The sequence below is a fragment of the Zootoca vivipara genome, chromosome 3 (genome assembly GCF_965207765.1).
Source record: "Zootoca vivipara chromosome 3, rZooViv2.hap1.1, whole genome shotgun sequence".
Taxonomy (NCBI): Eukaryota; Metazoa; Chordata; class Lepidosauria; order Squamata; family Lacertidae; genus Zootoca; species Zootoca vivipara.
The window spans coordinates 116,252,789-116,275,728 of record NC_142586.1 but is presented as its reverse complement, the minus strand read 5'-3'; the positions used below and the strand labels follow the sequence as shown (position 1 = coordinate 116,275,728).

The 22,940-nt window shown below is 42.5% G+C and overlaps 1 protein-coding gene across 10 annotated transcripts in view; it reads left to right on the top strand.

The window, feature by feature from the left end:
* Positions 1-22,940, top strand: part of NCOA1 (nuclear receptor coactivator 1) — a 268,260-nt gene that overhangs the window by 59,844 nt on the left and 185,476 nt on the right. For all 10 annotated transcript variants that reach the window (XM_060273179.2, XM_060273187.2, XM_088666959.1 and 7 more), the window contains one exon: positions 7,836-8,012. The gene's annotated coding sequence lies outside the window, so the exon portion shown is untranslated. The remainder of the gene's footprint in view (positions 1-7,835; positions 8,013-22,940) is intronic.

Here is a 22,940-nt window from a genome sequence, read left to right as displayed (position 1 = left end):
ATCCTAAACCTGTATTCAAGAACAGAATCAAATGCACCCCCTTTTCCTTTTATGGCTTTAAACTATGAAAAGAATCCTTAATTGAGAGTAATAACATCTTAGAAAATTCACCAGTCATTGTCCTTTGTTCCATTTCCTGCTTCAGAATTATTTTCCTTCTCTCACACCCATCCCCCATCCCCTGCCCCCTGTGGTTGGGTTAGGGCTTCCCAGCTAGTTGGGAAACATTTAGTGAATATGATGGTGCAATATTATGTAGTCAATCCATTTGGTTGCATCAGTGAGGCGAAATAAAGCCCTTAAAGAGTGAGAGCAAGGCTTTCTCAGAAGGCATAGTCGCGTATCATCCTCTTTTGAATCGGGTGCCCCCCAAAAAGCCAGTATCTTATTTTTGGTGTTTGTTTTCAAAAGGGGTGAAATGCCTAATCACAAAGCATTGCCTTCATTCCAGAGGGCATTCCAGTGGTACAGTACTTTGGTTCTCAAACTTAATGCATTCCGGAAGTCCGTTCCAAAACCAAAGCATTCCAAAACCAAGGCACGCTTTCCCATAGAAAGTACAGTAATGCTAAATGGATTAATCTGTTCCAGACTTTTAAAAACAACCCCTAAAATAGCAATTTAACATCAATTTTACTAACAAGAACATTGATCCATAAAATGAAAGCAATAAACAATGTACTGCAGTCACACACACAATCAATCAATCAGTAGCTGAACTGGGTTCCACACAGTCACAAAAACAAAAAAAAGAGCAGCAAAAACAAAAATGCAAAATAAATAGTAAAAACAGACAGGCCTCAGCGTAACAGAAGTGTGGCACTCAAATTGGAAGTGTAACACTCAAAACGGAGCACGTTCGGCTTCCGAAAAAAGTTTGCAAACCGGAACACTTACTTCTGGGTTTGCAGTATTTGGGTTCCAAGTTGTTTGAGTACCAAGGCGTTTGAGAACCAAGGTACCACTGTAGTTTGCTCTCAGTGACATTGGCAAATAACCAGCATTGACTTAATGTTCGTGACCCTCTCTTCTTCTATCTTAAAGTTCCCAGTCTTCCCATTTCTCCCTTTGGAATTCTGTTCTGTTTCTCGCATTCAGAAGTGCATTCCTTCTCTCATTCAAACCCCACTGACAAATTTATTCTTATTATTTGTGTTGTGTTCTACCTGCTTCACTGATTTCTCCAGTGAAATAAGTGATCTTAACATTTAGAACCTCCTCAGGGCCATTCAGGCAAATATGACTTTCTTATAATAGATAAAGTACTGACAATATGGCTGTTAACATAGGAGACCGGTAGTGGGATATGATATGATTGGTTGTACAGTACATTAGATTTCTTACCTGCCCTTTACCTAAAGATCCCAGCATGGGTTATGGCAATAAAATATACAATTACAGGAATAAAACAAGAAAAGTGTAAACAACAAGGAAGAAACAATTCCAGATATAAAAACAATGCAAACATTTAAAAACTATTCCATATATAAAAGAAGTTAAAAGTAATTCTAGTATAGTTGTGGACTGAGATATGAAGGGCTCTTTCCAGTGTAATTCTGCCTCTCATATCTCCTGCCTTTGCCTCTGTGACATTGTGTCGGGGACAGGACGCTTCTTGTTCTTCTGTAGCGATCTACAGGAACCAAGGAAGGGCGCCATAGCTGTGCTTTCTGGAAATGAATGGGAGGCATATACTGCGGAGGCACAAGGTGCCCTGCCTGCCTGTTTGCTTGCCTGCCACTCTTCACCCCAAGGTTCCGAGGTGAGTTACATCTTTAAAATGCAGTATTAAAAACAGTTTGAAACAACTTTTCAACCCTAACCCTGTGGAACGCCCTCCCACCAGATGTCAAAGAGAAAAACAACTACCAGACTTTTAGAAGACATCTGAAGGCAGCCCTTTTTAGGGAAGCTTTTAATGTTTGACGGACTACTGTATTTTAATATTCTGTTTGGAAGCTGCCCAGAGTGGCTGGGGAAACCCAGCCAGATGGGCGGGGTATAAATAATAAATTATTATTATTATTATTATTATTATTATTATTATTATTATTATTATTATTATGTGCATCCTTCAAACATATGTCAAAAGTCAAAAGTCAGGGAAGAGAGGTGTGTCTTAAAAATTCTCTGAAAGTTGTATAAGAAAGGTGCCAGGCGTACTTCTGTCGGGAGGGAGGTCCTCAACTTGGGGGCTGCCACAGAGAAGGCCATGGGTGTAGCCAGGATTTTTGTTGGGAGGGGCAGGCTTTTTGTTAGGGATGGCAGAACTTCAGTTTGCTTTGTATTTTTTTATGTTCTTTTATTGACTTGGCATGGCAGATGCCCCTCCCTGCCCTCCCTTGGCTATGCCCATGGAGAAGGCCCACTCCTCGGCTGCCAGTCCCCCCCTCCTTACCTCTGAGGGCAGAGGAACTACCAACAGGGCCCCCTTTCAACTGATCTCGGCACTTGAACATGAAAGCACCAGGCAACCCTTGACTATTTAAACCAGGGGTCAGCAACCTTTTTCAGCCATGTGGTGGGCCGGACTATATTGGGGGGGGGGATGAATGAATTCCTACGCCCCACAAATAACCCAGAGATGCATTTTAAATAAAAGCACACATTCTACTTATGTAAAAACACACTGATTCCCGGTCCGGCCCACGGGCTTTAGGTTGTCTACCCTAATTTAAACCTCAGTTTTCAGGTGCTAGCAGCTTTTTGTGTGAAGAAGGGCTCTTCCTAACCACCAGTGTGGAGGGAAAACTACTGCTTATCTCCAGCCTTATCTGTTCTTCATTTCCATTTATACATTTGCAGCTGTTTGTTCTTAATCCCATTTCTGTGGTAGTAAACGCCTTCCCTTTTAGGAGTGAGAAGTCACTGATGCTGTGCTCTGAGCAGTAGTGAAGCAATCAGCAAGAGAGAAGGTCCTCTCCAGAAACCCACCAGGGCAAAAAGAGAGAGAAGTGATTGTGTTTGGATTGTCAAATTTATACAGTAATAGAAATACAGAGCATTCTAGTTTTATTCTTCATTCAAAAGATCTTAGAATGAGCTGTTGCTTCATTCTGAGGAGATGGTAAGGTAAATAATTTGAGGCATATTACTTGAGCTCTATTAGAGGAAAGGAAATTACTGTCGCGGTCCGGTCGGCGGGCGTCAGGACCAGAGGCAAGATGGTGGTGAAGAAGCAGGAACAGGTGCAGGGCTGAGGGTCCAGCAGCAGGCAGTTGCAGGGTCAAGGAGCAAGGCAGAGACGAAGGTCCACGGGGCAAGAAGCAAGGCGAAGGTCCAAGGGTCGAGGAGCAAGGCGAAGGCAAAGCAAGGGTCCCAGGATCAAGGAGCAAGGCGAAGGAACAAGAAGCAAGGCGAAGTTCCAAGGAACAAGAAGCAAGGCGAAGACAAGGCGAGGGTCCAAGGAGCAGGAGGCCAGATGCAACCAGGCAGGGATAGCGTTGCTGTGGCAAAGAGCTGAAGGGAACTGCTGGGCTTTTATCCCTCCCAGCTCCTGCCACCAGATGCAGTGAGGTATCAAGTGGCCTCACCTGAGTGACCACTCCTTGCCTCTCCAGCACAAGCTGAGGCAGGCCCCAGTCCTGCAAAGCACTACAGGCCCCAGAGCCTGACTCCTACCCATACTCCTGACAATTACTGCCTTTTCTAATTAGGGCTGGAGGGGGGGGACCCTCATAAGGAACTGAGTCACAATAAAAGTGCATTTTAGACTTCTTTGCATAATCCATCAGATACAACTAGAATGATTAAATTAAAACTGGTAATGTGCAGTAGCCATCATTCTTTAGAATCTTAGTAAATTATAATAATCTTTCATTTTATTGCTGGTTGTATTTTTTTAAAAAACCAAAGTACTATTTCCCATCAAAAGTTATGAATTTTGGCAGAAAAAGTGACAGCGACATCTGCTCAAGGCTGTTGGGGTTTCTGTTATAAACTATCAAATCTTAATAGTGGAGAGAGCGTGAAAAATTCCTTTTTGGAGTGGTTTACTGTATCTGTAATGCAGAATGCAGCTGTTTAGAACTGTAGCAGGTTGAATTTCAACAGGGTGCATGTTGAATCTGGGGCTTAGCATTGCTTCTCTTGCCCCCAGTGCCTGTTTCTGGGGAATTTCTTTCTCAAGAGAGCAGGAATGATTTCATGGTCTTTGTAGCCTGTAGATGTTGAAGTGTTGTTTTTAGCATATGGGGGACAGTATTGAATAAATTATTCTGTGCAATGCTGTCACAATGTTCTGTGCAATGTTATTTTGTTCAGGTGTCAACTGCCTTCGTTAAACTTTTTTTTAAAAATGATTCTGTTCTGATTCCCTTAATAGAGAGTGGGTTCCATGGAATCTGGTTTCAGGTGCCCAAGACTTGTTGGAGGAACCATGGGCTCCCGAGCTCACAGGTGGTTCATAAGAAGAGACTGTTTGTGGCTTAATGCATGGGCTTGTGGTGGGGCAAAATACAATGCTGAAGAAGTGTGCATGCACACGAAAGCTCATACCAAAATAAAAACTTAGTTGGTCTTTAAGGTGCTACTGAAGGAATTTTTTTATTTCAATGCTGAACAAATTACTGTATTGCTATTAGTAGTAATTAACTTGTAGCAGGTTGAAGTTCAGTTTCTGTCAGTCGCACTTTATTACGTGCACGGAAGGAGCATTAAGATGCATCTTAAAATGGGTTAAATCCTCCCACAGTCGATCATCTCTGCTGAATCACTCAAAGGCAGATGACTCTGGAAGCAACAGCTTGTGATGGCATTAAGGAAGCAAAAGACCTTGGCATCCATTAATGTGGTCTAGTGGCGGTATAAAGAAGAAGAAGAAAATCTGCAAGTAACGAAAACATCTTTTGGCAAATGCGTAGGCCTTGGGAAGGGAAGAGAAATTCAAGCATAATAGGTGGATTGCCTTCAAGAACCATTTGTGGGTGTTAATTATCTTTGAATTGCAGTTGCTCTTATAATAAGATGTCACCAGGCCAAAGAGGAGACGAGATTTTTCCCATTCTGCAATGCCTATTACTGGTTTTAAACTAAATGGGTTGTTCCAACACTTGCAGAAAAGAAAGACAACCTTGATTTTTCTAGGTGGGAAGTGGAGGAAGGGAAGCCTCCAAACAGTCCCGTTCCAAGATTGCTTCTTGCCTCTGCAGCACATACATCCTCTGGGATCATTACTTGTTCTTTACAAGGGTTGTTGGGTGTGTGTTTTTTAGTTTTCTAGTAGAGATTTGTATTAATAAGCCAAAAGCCTTTTGACATTACATTTTGGAGTACAGGAGAGAGGACTTGTATAATGAATTTTTAGGGCACCGCCAGACTGTCAATATTGTAGGAGGGATTAAAGCACATAATGGAAATTTAGGTTTGCACAATTGAAGTGGGCTAAAGAACTCTGCCGCCCTAGGGCAATAAATCTATTTTGTTTTTTTAATGTTGTTAGGAAAGTGATGGAGGAATGTGCTGAAAAGTGATGGGTGAAGACTGATTAACGGGAAGATGTGTAAACACCCAGCAAACAAATTAGGATGAATCTTCCTTGTTGCATAACTGCCCTGCAAGCAAACCAGAATAAATACTCAATAGACAGGTCATCTGGAGGAGTCCTAAGAGGGGAAACCTTTGTGCTCTGAATCTAAAATAATCCATGGAGCAATTCAACATGTGGGATTGGTAAAGTGCTGGCTGCAAATGACTTCCATGTTTTGTTGTTGTTGCAAACTTTGAGCCCTATGACTTTGTCTTTTGCATGGAATGCCTCCGGACTACTGTAACTTGCAGCCTCTCTTGTAAAAAGGGTGTCACTGATAAAAGGGTATTCCATACGTGTTGCCGTTTACTGGTGTAGCAATAACTGTGTGGCGCCACACTCACATGGGAGTGTGTTTTCTTGGCTAACACTATGCTAATGTCACATTTGCATTGAGGTCAAATAAAGCAAGCTCTGATAATTTGATCAGCAGAAAGGATTTGAATAAATACTGTGGGCTGCAGCTATCGTGCAATTTTTTTATCCATGCACTTAATAAAATTAGCATATCAAGTTTCATAAATGTGGCAGATGGCTGAACGCCAGTTGGACATACTTCATTTTTCTTACAGGATTTTTATTCTGAAATTGCTACTGCCCAAAGCAAAATATTTTGATAACTCTTGATAATTGGACAGAAATCGGGACGGTTGAGAATCTGGGTCTGTTTCCGTTTCTGCTGTTATGTTTGTACAGTGGAGCTGTCCTCTCCCCTTCAGAGGATTCAGGGAGTAAATGTTGGGAGTGTGCAGGGAGAGAAAGGGGGAAGTCCCATTGTGCAGGCAGAACTCGGCTCACGCAGTGTTGGACACAATCCGCAGTGAATTGGACCTGCTTTTTATTATTTTGTGGTTCAGTTGTTGTTGTCAAAAATTTTGTATCTCCTAACGCAAAGTGCCTGTAGGCAACTTAAAGTAATAATTAAAAATACAACAGTACGTGATTTTTAAATACATTCATTAACCTCAGTGACAAAATTCCAGTTTGAACCAAACGCTAAAGAAAAACAAAATCCCCACTGAGAATATTAAAATTACTTTCTGAGAAAGGTGGCACTGCAAAACAGGAAAATGCTGCTACAACAGCTAGAACTATGAAAACACTAAAAATGAAAAGAAAAGAAAGAACTGGTCGGTGAGTGGAAGGAAGAAGTTTTCACCTGCCTCTAACTTTCATCTTTTGGATAGATAGCAGACAGATAGTGACTGTTCAGACAGCCACTCTTGTCTGTTTTAGCACTAGTACGAGACTCCATGTCAAAAGGAAAGAGAGTCAGCCCACAGCTAGGGTCTTTGAAGAATCCGCAGCAGAAAGGTTGACCCTCCTTCAGCCCCTCATTCAAATGCGATGCAACAGCAGCACATGCAGGAATCCCTGCATTTCCTTCTTGGAAATTCTGCAGCTGGGGAAATCCCAGCTATGCAAAACAAGAGTCTTTCTAACAAACTGCTTCCCCCCCCCCCTTAAATGCTGTTCCATGTTCGAACTTATCCCTACATTCATTCAGGTGGTAACTTAACAGAAGAAGTTGAGATCTACTTACAGTACTTCTCAGAAGCTGTTCTGGTCTTTGGGCCATTGGCCAGCATTTGCCCTCCACTGGTCTAAAAGTACATAATTGCCTTAATTGCTTTCAAAAGCAAATCTGATCAAAGCAGGGTTCTAGAAGACAATGAGGAGAGAAAGGGGATTGTGCCTTTCTGTAGCTCTGGCATATATAGTGTCTTTGAGTGGTGTGTTGGTGGAAAAGTTCACATCAGCCTTACTGCCCCATGGGGAATTAACTGGAAGCCAGAGGGGAAAAGTACTGGTGCTGAATCAGAGTTTTTTGCGACTTGTTTTCAATATGTATTCCATAATACCTTTTGCTAGGAAGAGGCAGAAACAAACTGCCCAGATTCAATTGTTGGCGTCTCCAGGTAGGGCAGGGAGAGAGCAGTATTGTAGACAATATTAAGCTAGATGGATCAGTGGTCTGGCTTGGTATAAAGCACTTTCCTGAAGTGTCCCCTCTCCTTAGAAGTAGTATAACCTCTGCAGGTTGTTTAGTGGTTGGTTTTTGGTTTGGTTTTGCATGTGGAGGTACAGGGACTTTGGGGGGACAAGTCCTGATGTCCTGGTCTCTCAGGCAGAAGCCAGGATTGGTTGAAGCACCATCTATGCCTGGATTGCAGGAATTGGGAACACTTTTGATCCGTGCAATGAGTGCCATCTGGAAATTAAGTATTTTTGTTTGTGACATGGTTAATCTGGAATTTGAGTCCAAGGTTGTTGAGCTAATGGGAAGACTTCCCCTTTTCCTCTCCAGAATTCAGTAATTGATGCTGAGGCCTTCCACTGGAGACTTAAGCTGACAGCTGCCCATTGAAGATAGATGCACCTGTTTGCTGAAGTTCTAAGATTCCTTTACTCGGCTTATGTGATTTACTGAAGAGTCTGATTTTTGTTTCCTCATGAATTATCTTCCACCTCTGGAAAGGTAGAGGTAAGTTGTGTTTCCCAGATTATTTCATACCTTACTCCTTAAAAAATAAAAAAATAAAAATGTTTTAGCCTGTCAGATACATTTTATACAGAAGCCTTTCAGCAAGTCATCTTCTTAAATATACATGCCATTAATATGGTAACAGTCAGAGGTATTGCTAAACAGTGGACTATGGTGAGCCTCTGTTTAATATGCTCTCCCTACCCCTTTGTGGGGCACTGAAAGTTTTTACTTTTGGTTTTGAATAAATTTATGTTTCCTGTTGTGGTTGAAGTCTGAAAACTGGTTTATTCTAACTGTGGTTAGTTCACACAAACCAGGATCAAGCAACGGTTTCAGATCCTGGTTTAGCTGAGCACTGATGCTTTCAGTCACCTTCCCTCAGCTGCAGAGGGGGAGGAGAGTCGCATGGAGTACCGAGGCTGTAGCTCACCACGTGGCTTCTTATTTGAATGCTAAGCCAGACCGTCCTGTTTCTGTGACAAGTAATAGCAGACATCAGTCGAGTCAGCCTCTTTGCCACCTAAGCTCACTGTATTCCTATCTCTGAAGACGGTTTGCCACTTTTGGCAGAGTATGATTATATACTCTTCTCTAGTTGAGTGATAAAACTCATCAGAAACATACTATCACATGAGGGCCATGAACAGGAGTGCTGTCTCCTGCCTCTTCCCCTTCTTTTAAATTTTTTTATTTTTATTTGCTGGTTGGTGGGTGGGAGCACCCAAAATGCTGTGCAGGTGAGATCCTATCCATCTACCTTCTGAATTTGTCTGGTGGCAGTTAGGCAAATTTGTGTTGTGGGCCTGTGCCCCACATCCATGCATTTTCTTCCAAAAGGCACACGCCAGGCAGACATTTTAGGAATTAATTCTGGAATCAATTGATGCATTAGATTATGAAACCTGCAGCAGGAGACTTGAAACCTCTTGGCATTTGTTCATATTTATTGTTTGCTATTAATGAGTTCAGTTCATGTTTTTGTCTTACTGGGCTTGTAAACTTACTTACTGCTTGCTTTTTAAGAAAGGTGGGATAAAAAGCATTTAAAACAATAAACAATTTGGGAAAATAAATGCAATAAAAGGTTTCTATTGGCGGTCTTTTTGTGTTACTTATAAGTGCCACATGTTCACCAGATGTAGCTTAGTTCCTGTATAATATGTAAATTGTGTTGTTTAGATGTAAAGAAATTTCAGGCTTCTGTTATCATAACCCCGAGTTTTAGTACCTCAGTAGTACAATATGTTTGGCAAAAGGCTTGAGTTTACCCTCAACCCCCACTTGCTACCAGGATAGCACTAGCTTGCTTGAAATGGGCTGGGGTATATCTGGATATATCTCAAGGGGTGTCCAACCAGTCGACCGTGATTGACAGGTCGACCCCTGGATGATCGTGATCAATCGCAGGATCCTTATCGCTCGCGTTGTTTAGAATCATGTACCACCCCCTCCCCCCTTGTTGTTTCCTGCATCACATTCAGTGAGCGTTCTATTGTTGTCTGCACACTTACTGTTTAAAAAAAGGTTAAAAACTTTGGGGAGCCCCCCTCTAAAAAAACCCCCAAAACCTCCACAACTTTGCAAAGCCCCCCCGGAAGCTCAACAACTTAGACCTGCAGCCCCCCAAATGGGTAGATCACTGCCAGTCCCCCCCCCCAGTAGATTGCAGTCTCTTGGGAGTTGGGCGTCCCTGTACTTATGGGCATAAGTTGGCAAGAGGATGAACACAGGGTTGTTGTAAAATGTGATACCACCATTGTGCACCTCCCACCCACCCTTTTTAAACTGGTAATGTCATGTGGCCAGTCTTCTGCTTTAATTTGTTGCAGGCATGGTCAAACTTGGCCCTCCAGCTGTTTTTGGGACTACAGTTCCCATCATCCCTGACCACTGGTCCTGTTAGCTAGGGATGATGGGAATTGCAGTCCCAAAACAGCTGGAGGGCCATCTGCCAGAAAGCTACCTACTGTTTTCCCCCCTCTCCTGTCATAGTGAAAAGGGGGCAGTTCATTTTATTTCACCTTGGATAAGGCAAGTATCAAACTGCAGCTTCATAGGAAAATGCTGCCAGATGCAGAAATGAAGCAAAATGCAAGGATAAAACTACCAAAGTGATTAATCATAGGTACCATATCTCTGCTTCCCTTAGAAGAGACCCAAGCTGGGACATATTAGCATTACTTAACTGCCAAGTATTCCTGCCTCTTTTTTAGGTGCACCTGTAATAGGCTTGAAAACAGGTAGACGAAAGGTCAGATCCCAGGCAAGGGGCTTGGCAGGCACAAAAGGCTCAGCCAGTTTGGATCGAGGGTGAGAAGCTCAGGAACTGGATGCAAGAAACAGAGGGCAAAACATCCTGGTTTAATGGGGCCCATAATTGCTGGAAGGGCTTATTGCACAGGCGAAGAACTGGAACCAGATCCAGTAAAGCTGAGGCGCTCCAGTTAAGACCAGGCACGCTCCTTGTGTGAAGTTCCGCAGGCCACGGCCTGCCCTCAGGTATGTCAAGCCTGCAGGATTTGTCATCTTGTGAGTTTCTCCCGTTAATCCCAGGATCAATAGTTCTGTTGAGGGAATAACAGGAAGAGGCACGAGCAGAGTGTCTGTGCCAAGTAGTTTCATGCCAAACTCAACTTGTTTTAGAGTGGCAGCCCTTTTGCTCAGGCAGAAGCTAATTTCCTAGAGGCAGGTGCACCTACCCCCTCCACCTACCCCCCTTCTGCAAAGCACAACTGGGGAACAACATTATTAGCTCGCCCTGGCCTCGGTAAATTTTATTGCTTTGTATTTGGCCGTTTTGTTTTAAGGTCTAAACATTTCTATTGCAAACTTGAATCTGCATAATGAAAGGCAGTGTGCAAATCCAAATAAATTAAATTAAAATTAAAGCTGAGCTTGGGCTTTGACATGCACTGTTGGGGCTTTCACGATTGGACTCAAGGGAGGAACGAGGGCACGGCAGTGTCGTTCAGGATCTGACCCCCAGCTGTGCAGTGTTGCATTTGCAGCTAACTATCCTGCAGAAAGAACTCTGTGTGCAGAGACCACAGCCATTGGGGACAGAATCCGATAGAGGCACTGAAACTTGCTCCCCCAAGTGATCACTCCATTTCCTTATATTCTGCGTCTTGTGTTTTGTGTGTGTGCTTTACACGGGAGCTGCACGCAGCTCACTCGCACATAGCCATATGTTGGGTGTCTCATATTAGAGAGAGGGTGCAAAGAAAAGCCACGTCGCTTCGTTGCCTACAAAGTGTGAACAGAATAAATGGCTGGGAGGTTTGTTTAGACAATATTAAGATGTTTAGTAAGGTAGCTAACGAGATGCTTTCTTCTTGGAACAGTCCTCAGCTCAGTGGTGAGCATAATTCGGTTAGCTTTGAAAAGAGTCTCCCCTTTCCCTGCATGTTCATGTTAACATTTATAAGAACCAGAGGTGACTGCTTGGCTTAGCTCACAGTAAATACTGAAAAGGCTTCAAGGTTGGGTGGAGAAACAACTCTAGGCTTTTAAGCAATCTGACAGAGAGACCTAACACATTAACAAACCTTTCAGTCTTCAGTGAATGAGAACTGAGTGAAATAAATTTGATTTCAATTATAAATGTGGGCATTGTGTTTTGGGCTCATGAAATTTTGCAGATCTTTATTTAATGTGCACTGAGATTATATAAATATATATATATATTCTGGAAGCTTATTGTAGCGAAGGTCTTGCAGTGTCTGAGATCATGCATTTTGAAATTTCAATTATATGAGCAATATGTAATGCTAAATGTCTGCTTTTTTTAAAAAAATGGTTAGAACACCACTTTCTTGTATATCTTTTATTATAAGTAGGTTGACCACACCGTTGTAAAGTCAATATATTGTTTTATCTAGAAACTTGTTAACGTTCTTATTGAAAATAACTAATCCTGTACTTTCCAAATGAGGGGCTATCTTAAAACCAGCAGCATCAGACAAAATCAGACTAATTAGTTGGCCTCTAAGGTGCTACTGGAAGGATTTTTTTTTGTTTCAACTATGGCAGACCAACACGGCTACCTACCTGTAACTAATTAAGGGGTGGACAGCAACTGGTGTCTTCAGAGACTGGTTGCAATCAGTGAAGGAGGTTGTCCATGAAAGCACATGCTACAGGAAGCTAGTTGCACAAACGGTGCCTGCTTTAAGGCAGCCCCTGTGATCCTACCTGAGCGGGGGCCTAACGCTCTGTGCAACAAACTCTTCCCCTCTTTAAAGATTTCTCCAGTGGTTTTTAAAGGGTGGATGGGTGAGGAGACTCCTTCAAAGAGTCCCTGTTTCTTCATCGCTGCATGACAGAGCAGTCCCTGTCAGAGCCAGTGTCTGCATAAAGCAGACAGCAGCTCTGAAAGGGACTGATCCCTTGTGCAGCAGTAAAAAAAATAACAGGGTCTCCTTGCTTTTGCTGCATTATCTTTTTTTTTTTTAAAAAGAGAGACTGCTCCACCTTCTTGGAAACCCCAACCCCATACGGATCCTTTACAGAGGTTGAAGGGATTGGACCAGGCAGGATTCCTTAGAAGGTTCCCCCCCCCAGCTGACACTACCAGTGACAATAGCTGATGGATGGCTGGGTGTGATTTTGGGGGAAATGCCCTCACTGGCCAAATTGGAGCCCCTGGCAGGCCAAGGTTGGCCCATGGCCTGAAGGTTCCCCACCCCAATCTAAGAAGAATGAAAATTTGAGATACACTTTAATGAGGTTTTTATACTAATGGTAGGCTTTTAATATACTTGCATTGAGGAATGGCATTGATATATGGGAACCTTTATATAGCACCAGCTGGTGTTGGCACTGTAATTATCCTAATTATTTAATAGGTACTTAATCTATAGCATTGCTATTTTTAAAAGACGAGAATTAAAAATGCCCTTTGGTTAGCAGCCAGATATATATATTTTTGATTGAGGGGCCATTAAAAAATACACCAGGTTTTATGGGTTGTAGTTTTTCAAAGGGACTTGGGCAAGCAATAAGATTGAGGAGGAGATGCAAATTAATAATAATAATAATAATAATAATAATAATAATAATAATATACCACTGCCCATCTGACTGGGTCACTTCAACCACTCTGGGCACAATACACCTGTCTTTAATAGGTTGAAAGGAATGTCAAAAAGTGATGATTCCCCCAGCAGTTCCTACAGGTCTCGGGAGCACCTTTCGGACTAGTACTTGCATATTTCTGTTAGTATGCCATCCTGTCCAGAAGATCAGGACAAGCAGCCACGTGTGATTGAAAATACATGGCTGGATGCTATAATCTTAGGTGTGTTGGGCTTGAGCCATTTTATGCTTTACCACTAAACCTAAAGTTTGAACAGTGTTCCAGCGATTACCGGTTGATGCTGAAAATCCCTTGGTGTTGATATCCTGCCCTCCTTGTGTCATGATTGAAAACTGGCAAGCTAGCGTTGTCAGTTTGCGGTCCCTCACCCATAAAAATGTTAAATGGTTTGCTTCCCTTCCCCTGAAACCTGGGAAAGTTTGATGGCTTCTAAAATTCTACAAGGCAGGCTGAAGCAGTATGTGGACCAAGAACTCCCAGAAGTGCAAGCTGGATTTCGAAGGGGCAGAGGAACCAGAGACCAAATTGCAAACAGGAACCAGAGGCCAAATTGCAAACATGCGCTGGATTTTGGAGAAAGCTAGAGAGTTCCAGAAAAAGGGGAGAAGTTGGACAACAGAGGACGAGATGGTTGGACAGTGTTCTCGGAGCTACCAACATGAGTCTGACCAAACTGCGGGAGGCAGTGGAAGACAGGAGTGCTTGGCGTGCTCTGGTCCATGGGGTCACAAAGAGTCGGACACGACTAAACGACTAAACAACAACAGCTTGAGGGAGTTTCTGTTCAGCTGTTTCTTGGTAGCCTTAATGTTCTGGGCATTGTTTTAATTCACTGAATGGCTTTTATGCAGATTTTCTGTGGGTTCTTTTCTCTGGATTGAGAGCAAGCATGGGAAGGGAAATCTCTGTCTGGGGGGGGGAGGGGGTGCTTGTCTGGGTAATCTTTGATCTATCCTCTGAAGTGTGCAGTCTTGTTTGCCTTTGGAGAAGCACGCACCTTAGCCCCAGGTCTATTTCCTGGAGTTGCAGTACAAATGAAAAGCATACACCCCACCTGTTTACCTTTTTTTGCATGACAGGTGGATGTCAGATAGCAGAAGATAAAATCTAATGCTTTGCCACTTGTAATGTCCATTGAGGCTGATCTCTATCTCATGCTTATTTTGTGTTATCCTCACAACTCACGTGACAAGATGGGCCACTGTAATTCTCTCCTGCAGAAAGGGGGCTGAGGATTTGAAACTGGACTTGCAGATTCAAATCCAGGTTAGTCCGCCAGATCAACATAATCAGGTGTGTGGCATGAAATTGCAAACTTGCAACTGACCAGCCAAGAGTTACCTAGACATGAGGATTCTCAGTAGCGGGGGGGGGGGAAATCAATATTGGAGTTGCAGTGGTTTATCATGACTTTCCTCTCCTCGTATAAAATTCATAATTTTGCATCTTTCTTGTTGTTACCTTCTTGCCCATATTTGGAAGGGGATCATAAAGGAATCGCTTTGTTAAGATGTGGAAGGAAATTGGAATTTACAGGGAATTTTTTTAAATTTACGTTAATAACTGGTAAATGAAAGCTTGGTAAAAATATGTATTCCACTTATATGCATGCTTGTTTGTGGCTACTGAGTTCCCTGCTTGAGGTAAAAGATCTTAACAATGAGCCTTAACAACGATGTTTTTTGCAAAATAAATAAATAAAAATAAAGCAGTTCTATATTTTAAAAGGAAGACAAAAGCAGTTCTATATCTTCAAGGAAGACAAAATAGCTCTTCACGTTTGCCCTGAAAACAGCAAATGGGAAGCCAGGTTTCACCCCCTCCCTGCTCCTAAAGGAACATCAGTTCACAGCTGTGGAGAGCAGCAAAACAAAATTAGCAGGGCAAACAGTCCTTGTGCCAGAAAACGTTCAGGAATGTATAAATATGTCAAGGCTGCAGTATCAGCCATAAACTGGGAAATGCAGCTGGTGACGTTTGCCAGGTGCCACTAAGGATTGCTGCTGAAAAATGAATCTGTACTGTTGTTCCAGGACTGCCCCATTGGGCTTGAGGTTGGGTGTGCCTTTATTGGGGGGGACGGGGACTAAAATGTTTCCTTGCAAAAGTGAGGCCCATAAATCATTACTAGTTCTGTATGCATGTCCCTTTTGTAGCAAGACAAAATATTACATTAGCAATCAAGAAAGTGATTAAGTGAATTCCTACTGGAAAGAGCCTCTTGATTTATTAAATCATAAAATAACAGCCGTATAACTTTTGTGGCCAATTACAGACTGCTGAAGAGGGTTTGGAGGAAATTTAAACATTGAATATAATTCAGAAACAGCCTGTTGTGGAAGAATAGTCTTCCAGGAAGCCAATCTCTCTCCCCCCCCCAATATATTTTTATTAAAGATTTCTTAGTTTACAAAAATACACGCATTGCCTCTTTTTTCAAGTTGTGTTTTCTACAGGTCAGTTTCATTTGTTGTGAGGCATTAGTGTTGCGTACAGTGTTAGGTTAGGAAGAAAAGAGGGAGAAAGAGGGGAATGGTGAGTGGGGTGGGGTCAGGTGGCAATGCTTCTATTCTTCCACTTAGTGTATGTGTAGGGTTTTGTGTCAGTGTCACTTGTGTGGGTTCTCTTACTATTCGCTTGTTGTGAAGCCAATCTCTTTACATTGGATTCTGCTGTCTGCATTTCTTGTCCATGCGGGTTTATTACGCCACAGCTGAACCTTTTCTGTGGCCACCGGATTGCGGGTTGCTTAGTTGGAGGGATCCTGGTCTCTGCAGTAAGCAAATTTTACTCTCCTTTTAATACCGAGAGACTACACAGAAGTTCTAGATATAATGCCTATCACTTTTCTCTCTCTCCATATAATCATTGATTTTTGTCTTTCAAAATAAACCTTGCTTTTACTTAACAGTCTTTTGCTTTACCCTTGGTGGTCATAATTCTTGGCACTTAAGATGCCTTGCTGGACCTTTGAATCACATTACACCTGCTATAGTACAAAGAGGAGAGATCTGGCGGGTTGTGATGCCAACTGTATTATGGTGTGTATAGAGCTGTGTCTGCTAATGTCTTGCAGGTATGTGGCAGCTATCCAGGGTGAGGCTCTAGTGTGAACGCTAATGGCCCTAAACTCATTTTAAGGTTAAAATTCACCATAGATTGGCTCAGAGAGTGATGAGCATCTGGGGCTGCCCAAATAGTCTCTGGAACTGCCACACAAGGAACAGTAAGAACCAGGCCCAGAAGCGGGATTCATATTTTTGAAGGAACCTTAGCAGCCTGATCTTCCTTTTCTTTGGAGCGTTATAGGGTTTCTATTTTTCCTTTGTTTTTTTTATTTAATTAAAGGGTGGGAAACAGTATGAGGTAATTGCTGGTTCTAACATTACTTGAATCTGAGAACCTTTTCTAATTTTTCATGTTTTATGCGGTGTATTGGCACATTCTTGTATTTAATCCTCTGAACTATTTTAATTTTGTTTTGGCTTGTTCTCTCTCTTTGTAAAGTTAGGTTCAGGTTAAATCGTAGTTGACATGGCATTAGGAGATTTTTTTTAAAAAAATTAAGATTCTAACTGCGCATTTACATGCAATGAAAAAATACATTTCTGTTTGCTATGTGTATTTTTGCTTCACTATTAGCATGCACGATTTCTGGCGTCTGCACATGCACAGATGCAATTTCCAGCGCTGAGGAAGGTTTAGCACAGCGCGCGGGGGCTCGCCAAGCAGGCGGCTCGGTTCGGGGGTGGTGGTGGTGGTGGCTCATGGGCCAGTTAAATGACCCCCATGGGCCGCAGGTTGCCTACCCCTGGTGTAGTCGATCTAGCAGGTTTTGGCTTTACCACCTGTCAGCTCTTGGCAGGCGAGTGTGGTTTTCGGGGAACAGTCTTGCAGACCAATTTTTATTTCCCGGCGGGCCGCCTTTGATTCACAGGCTGTCAGTTCCCCAACCCTGATCTCTGGTACTCTCCTGTACACAGGGTTCTATGCATTTGTTTTGTTTTAAGCATTTGTCCTCACCTGGTAGGTTTGAATTTTCAAGTGCACTGGGCCTGGGCCTAAAGTTTTGTATGGATTTCTGGAGATGCCACCACAACATCGTACTTGGTTCCAGGGCTCAGTGGAAACCATTAGCCACATTTTTTCACTCTCGTATCTCAAGTGCAGGGCCGGCTCTAGGTAGACTTCCGGTGGCGCGGTGCGCCAGGGCGCCGGGCCGATAGGCAGGGCGCCGCGCGGAAACCATGCTGCACCCTGCGAGGGCGGGGGCGCCGGAGCGATCTCCGCTCCTCAGCGCCAGGGCGGCCGACCTGCTCGAGACTGCCGTGCTCAAGTGTCGGAATCAAACCACAGCTATAAAAGTTTATACTGGATTGTATTTGCTGTAATTTACTGACATGTTACTTTAATCCTTTATTGACCAGGAAGCATTAATGTGACTATCAAGAGTGTACTGTTTGACAAATACCTCTTCTTGACGCACCATGTTTTCTCTGTTTGCCTTGTCAATAAAATTTGTAAGATTAATGTGCATATTTTAAATCCAGAAGATTAGAGAATTTGATGAGTCGGGAAAAGCATGATGGAAATCATTCTGCTCCATACTTGTTTATCATCAGTGCCAGATTCTGTAAAGTAAATAGTTATAGTGGCCAATATAAAGACCTTATTTAAACACTTTAACTACCTCATCAACCAATTAGCAAATATTTAATGGCAATTATCTAAGTCTGTTTAGACTTCCATGAAACTCGGGTATCTATCCATAGTGACTTTCCAGAGCTCACACAGGATTCCTTTTTTGGCATGTTGATTCATTTGTAGAATCTGGTTATGGAAGGTTCCATAGGAATACCCAAGCTGGGAATTGGTGAAATATTTGCTCTCTGAAAGTTCATGAAGGTGTTTGGTTTCTGTGGAACCCCAAAGAATTGATGCATCAGTAGAATTTGCTTTGTAGTTACCAGTTTTAGCAGAATGTCAGCTGAGGGCCTTAGACTAAACCCAAACAAGGTGTTTGTTCTCATCTTCAATGTGATAGGTGGTTATTGGCTTTATCTTTCATGATTTGAATATTGTGCCATTCTGTGCAATACTGTTGCCATTCACAATAACATAAGAAAAACCTGCTGGGTCAGGCCAAAAGGGGCCCATCTTGTCCAGCATCCTGTTCTCACAGTGGCCGATCAGATGCCTGTGGCAGGCGAGCAAACAGGATTTGAGCATGTGGGTGGCGCTGTGGTCTAAATCGCAGAGCCTAGGGCTTGCTGATCAGAAGGTTGGCGGTTCGAATCCCCGTGACGGGGTGAGCTCCCATTGCTCAGTCCCTGCTCCTGCCAACCTAGCAGTTCGAAAGCACGTCAAAGTGCAAGTAGATAAATAGGTACCTCTCCGGCGGGAAGGTAAACGGCATTTACGTGCGCTGCTCTGGTTTGCCAGAAGCAGCTTAGTCATGCTGGCCACATGACCCGGAAGCTGTCTGCAGACAAACGTCGGCTCCCTCAGCCGGTAAAGCGAGATGAGCGCCGCAACCCCAGAGACGTCCGCAACTGGACTTAACGTTCAGGGGCCCCTTTACCTTTACCTTTATCTTGTGGTTTCCAGCAGCTTGTACTCCGAAGCATTGCTTGCCTCCAGCTGTGGAGGCAGAGTATAGCCATCACAGCTGGCAGTCATTAATGGCCGTCTCCTCCATGAATGTGTCTAATCCTCTTTTAAAGCCTTCCAAGTTGGTGACCATCACTGCCTCCTGGGGAAGCGAGTTGCATAGTTTAACTATGTGCTCCACGAGGAAATACTGTCTTGTATATGACCTAAATATTCCAACATTCAGCTTTATTGTCCACATCTACACAATGTTTAGCTAAAATCGAAGAAGGCACTGGCAGAAATTTGAATGTCAAACACTTTAATTTGTTGATGACAATGACAGCAACAACAGTGATTATGATTTAATTTCAGTGCCTTGGACTTGGCTGTTCACACCTGAGTTAGTTGATTGAGGATAACAAGCATTTAACGTGTAACGTAGCCAGAATTTATGAGCCTGGTCCATCCCTCTTATTTCCAAAGATCACAATGTTTTTCGGAAGCTGAACGTCTGATATGGCTGTTGGCTATTTTTTCTGGGGCGCCTGCACCAATCAGAAACTGTGCCTTGGTTTTGGAACATTTTGGAAGTCAAACGGACTTCCGGAATGGATTAATTTTGGTGCTTTTGTTTTTGCTATTTATTTTGCGTTTTTGTTTTTGAGGCTTTTTTGGTCAATTTGTTTTTGTGACTGTGTGGAACCCAGTTCAGCTATTGATTGATTGATTGTGTGACTGTGTAAATGGATAAAAGCCTCCCCCATCCAAACAATGACTATCATCAGTGCAGGTAAGGAAAAAATAATAATTTTAATTTTTATCGTCTACAATACTGTCTTATTTATTTTATAGTACAGTACATTGATTATTGCTTTCATTTTATGGATCAATGGTCATGTTAGATAGTAAAATTCATTTTGGAAGAAGCCGGGCCTGTGTGAAAGTGGTGGGCTGCACCTGAACCAGAATGGAACCAGGCTGTTGCTGCTCAGAATCCAGAAGTTAGCAGAGCAGCTTTCAAAATGATTACTGGGGGGAAGCCAGCAGGAGATGAGGAGCATGCAGCTGGGGATAAATCATCCCCCAGGGATGAGTGAAAGTGTTTTTATGATTGTCCAAATGGTGGAGGGTAGAAACCGGTAATGAAAGTAATTCAATTATAGAAATTCAAAGAGGCCAGAATGCCGCAGGGTAGAAAGAAACACTGTGTGTTTATATGCTAATGCTAGAAGCCTCAGAGCCAAGACAGGTGAGCTAGAGTGCTTGGTTTTAAAGGAGAGCAAGGTATGGGGAACAGATATCACACCTGGAGAGAGACCTGTTTGAATGTAATGTAAAAGTGCTGTAAAAATGTATAAGATATTATTTGAATGAGAGACAAATGATAAGCAAGTAAAATCCTCAATGATACATTAGGCAATAGATATTGGTCATAATATAGATATGGAAGCATGGGAACGATTGTGGAATATGGATATAAAATTTACAGCGTCTTATGGCCTAAGAGAAAATTATATAAAAATGATATATCGATGGCACCTAACACTGAGTAAATTGACAAAAACATATAAATCCAAAACAAATAAGTGTTGGAAATGTAAAGAGAAAGAAGGTTCTTTTTAACATATGTGGTGGTCTTGTAGTAAGGTTTCCCAAAAGGAAAGCTTCTGGTTTTTGTTTTTTTTAACAAACATTATTTTAAACATCTTTTTCAATTCATTATATATCATTTCCCAGTAGTAAGGTTAAAGCTTACTGGGAAATAATATATAATGAATGGATAAAGATGTTTAAAATCATGTTTGTAAAAAACCCAAAAAACCCCAGAAGCTTTCCTTTTGGGAATTATAGGGACAGAACTACCCAAACTGTATAGAAATTTATTTATGTGTGCGACTATAGCAGCAATACATTACTTGCCCCCAAATGGAAATAAGCAGAAGTCCCAGCAAAAGAAGACTGGATACAAAAACTTATGGAATATGCAGAAATGGAGAAACTTGCCGGAAGAATAAGAAATCAGGATAACAAACTTTTTATAAAAGAATGGAAATGGTTTATTGAATATTTACAAACAAACTGTAAACAGATAAGAACACTGGCAGTTTTATAAGAGTATATATTTAAAGTAGATGAATAAATTAACAAATTAATTACAGGTAGGTAGCCGTGTTGGTCTGACGTAGTCAAAACAAACAAACAAACAAACAAAAATCCTTCCAGTAGCACCTTAGAGACCAACTAAGTTTGTCATTGGTATGAGCTTTCGTGTGCATGCACACTTCTTCAGATACACTGAAACAGAAGTCACCAGACCCTTATGTATAGTCAGAGGGTGGGGAGGGGTATTACTCAGAAGGGTGGTGGGAATGGGTGATTGGCTGATAGGTGTGGTAAACCTGTTGACTACTGTTAACATCTGTTAACAACTGCAATTGGTCTTGCAGGAAAAAAACAAAGCGTGAGATGGCTAAAGAAAGCTTTATCATGTATAATGAGATAAGAATCCAATGTCCTTATTCAGACCAGGTCTCTCCATGGTTTTAAGCTTGGTAATGAGTTGCAATTCAGCAACTTCTCTTTCCAGCCTGTTTCTGAAATTCTTTCGTAATATGACAGCTACTTTGAGATCTTGTATAGAATGTCCTGGGAGATTGAAGTGTTCTCCTACTGGTTTCTCTGTCTTGTGATTCCTGATGTCAGATTTATGTCCATTTATCCTTTGGCGTAGGGTTTGGCCTGTTTGTCCAATATAGAGAGCTGAAGGGCACTGTTGGCATTTGATGGCATACACAATGTTAGAAGATGAGCAATTAAATAGTCCTGAGATGGTATGTTGGATGTTGTTGGGGCCAGTAATGGTGTTGTCCGGGTGTATGTGGCAGCAAAGTTGGCATCTGGGTTTATTGCAGGCTCTGGTACCAGTGTCCATGTTAAGTCTGGTGGTTGTATTATTGTGGGTGAGAAGTTGTTTAAGATTGGGTGGCTGTCTGTAGGCAATGAAAGGTCTTCCTCCCAGAGCTTAATTAAGTTACGGTAATTTGGATATGCAGAAAATATTAAAAATAAATTTAAGGAACCACAGAAAGAAGAGGAAGAAAGTCAAGTTTTGAAATGTTAAAATGGCTGTAAAATTATGGAAATGTATAAAACTGAAAATAAATTTTTTTACACACACACACACATTAAAAAATGGTTGTGATTTTGCCAGCTCTTGTGTTCACTTATCCAGCTGCGGCCATCTGTGCAAGGTTCAAGATAGCCCCCCTCCCACCCCATGTTGTGCAGAATGTTGTATTTCATTTTCCCATTAGGTCTACTCAACAAAAAGCCTTTTGTGTTTCCTGAAACAGGCGAACATGTCTATGCCTCTGGAACTATCAGTCTAATTCCTTGGTGTTCTGTAACATGTTGCTTTCGTTGCATTCTCCGCGCTCACGTTGTTGCCTCTCTCTAAGTGTGGGTTAGTAAAGGGCAGGTGAGGGTGGGGTGTGGAAGAGAACATGGAGCAAAGCTGTGCTATACCTCTTCACTGGGCACAGGCCATTTCATTCCTTTCTATCCTTTTCTGGGGTGGGGGCCTTCTTTTCTCTAGCACGGGAGGAAACCCACCCTTCCATTGCAGGGGCCTTTTGTTGCCGAGTTACGGCACTACAAGGCTTTTACAGTCTAATTCAAGGAGGGAGCCTGCAGCCGTATATGTAGCCAGCCTTATATAACGTCGAAGCAGCTCAGATTTGCTCCTGCAAAGCAAAATGCACTAGTAAGTGGAACTTTGGCTACACGGATGGCTCTGAGGCATCCTTGCTCGATAAATGTGGCGCTGATAGAACTCCCCCGATTTATTTCCACCAACCAACAGAATAAGCAACATCTTCATTATAGGTTTAATGCTGCTGAGGCTTGGCTGACAGAGTCAAGCTCAATGGCAGAAGGCCAGGCTCTAAGCTGTGGGCAGGATTTTGCCCACATGGCTATCAGCACATCTGGCTCAAGCTCCATCCAGGTGGTGCAGGGTGGCCTTGGGCTGCGCTTGAAAAATGGCCTTGAAGGCACCGGGCTGGCTGAGGAGGGGAGAGAGTTCCCAGGGATTCCAGGGCTTGATCCAGGAACTGGATGTCTGATGGTGTTTCCAGATGACAGCATGAAACTTTTTTGGTACTGTATATGAGAGAGAAGAATTATAAAAGGCCTAAAGCGTGGTCTTCAGCATGCACCAGGGGGAAAAAGGTGGG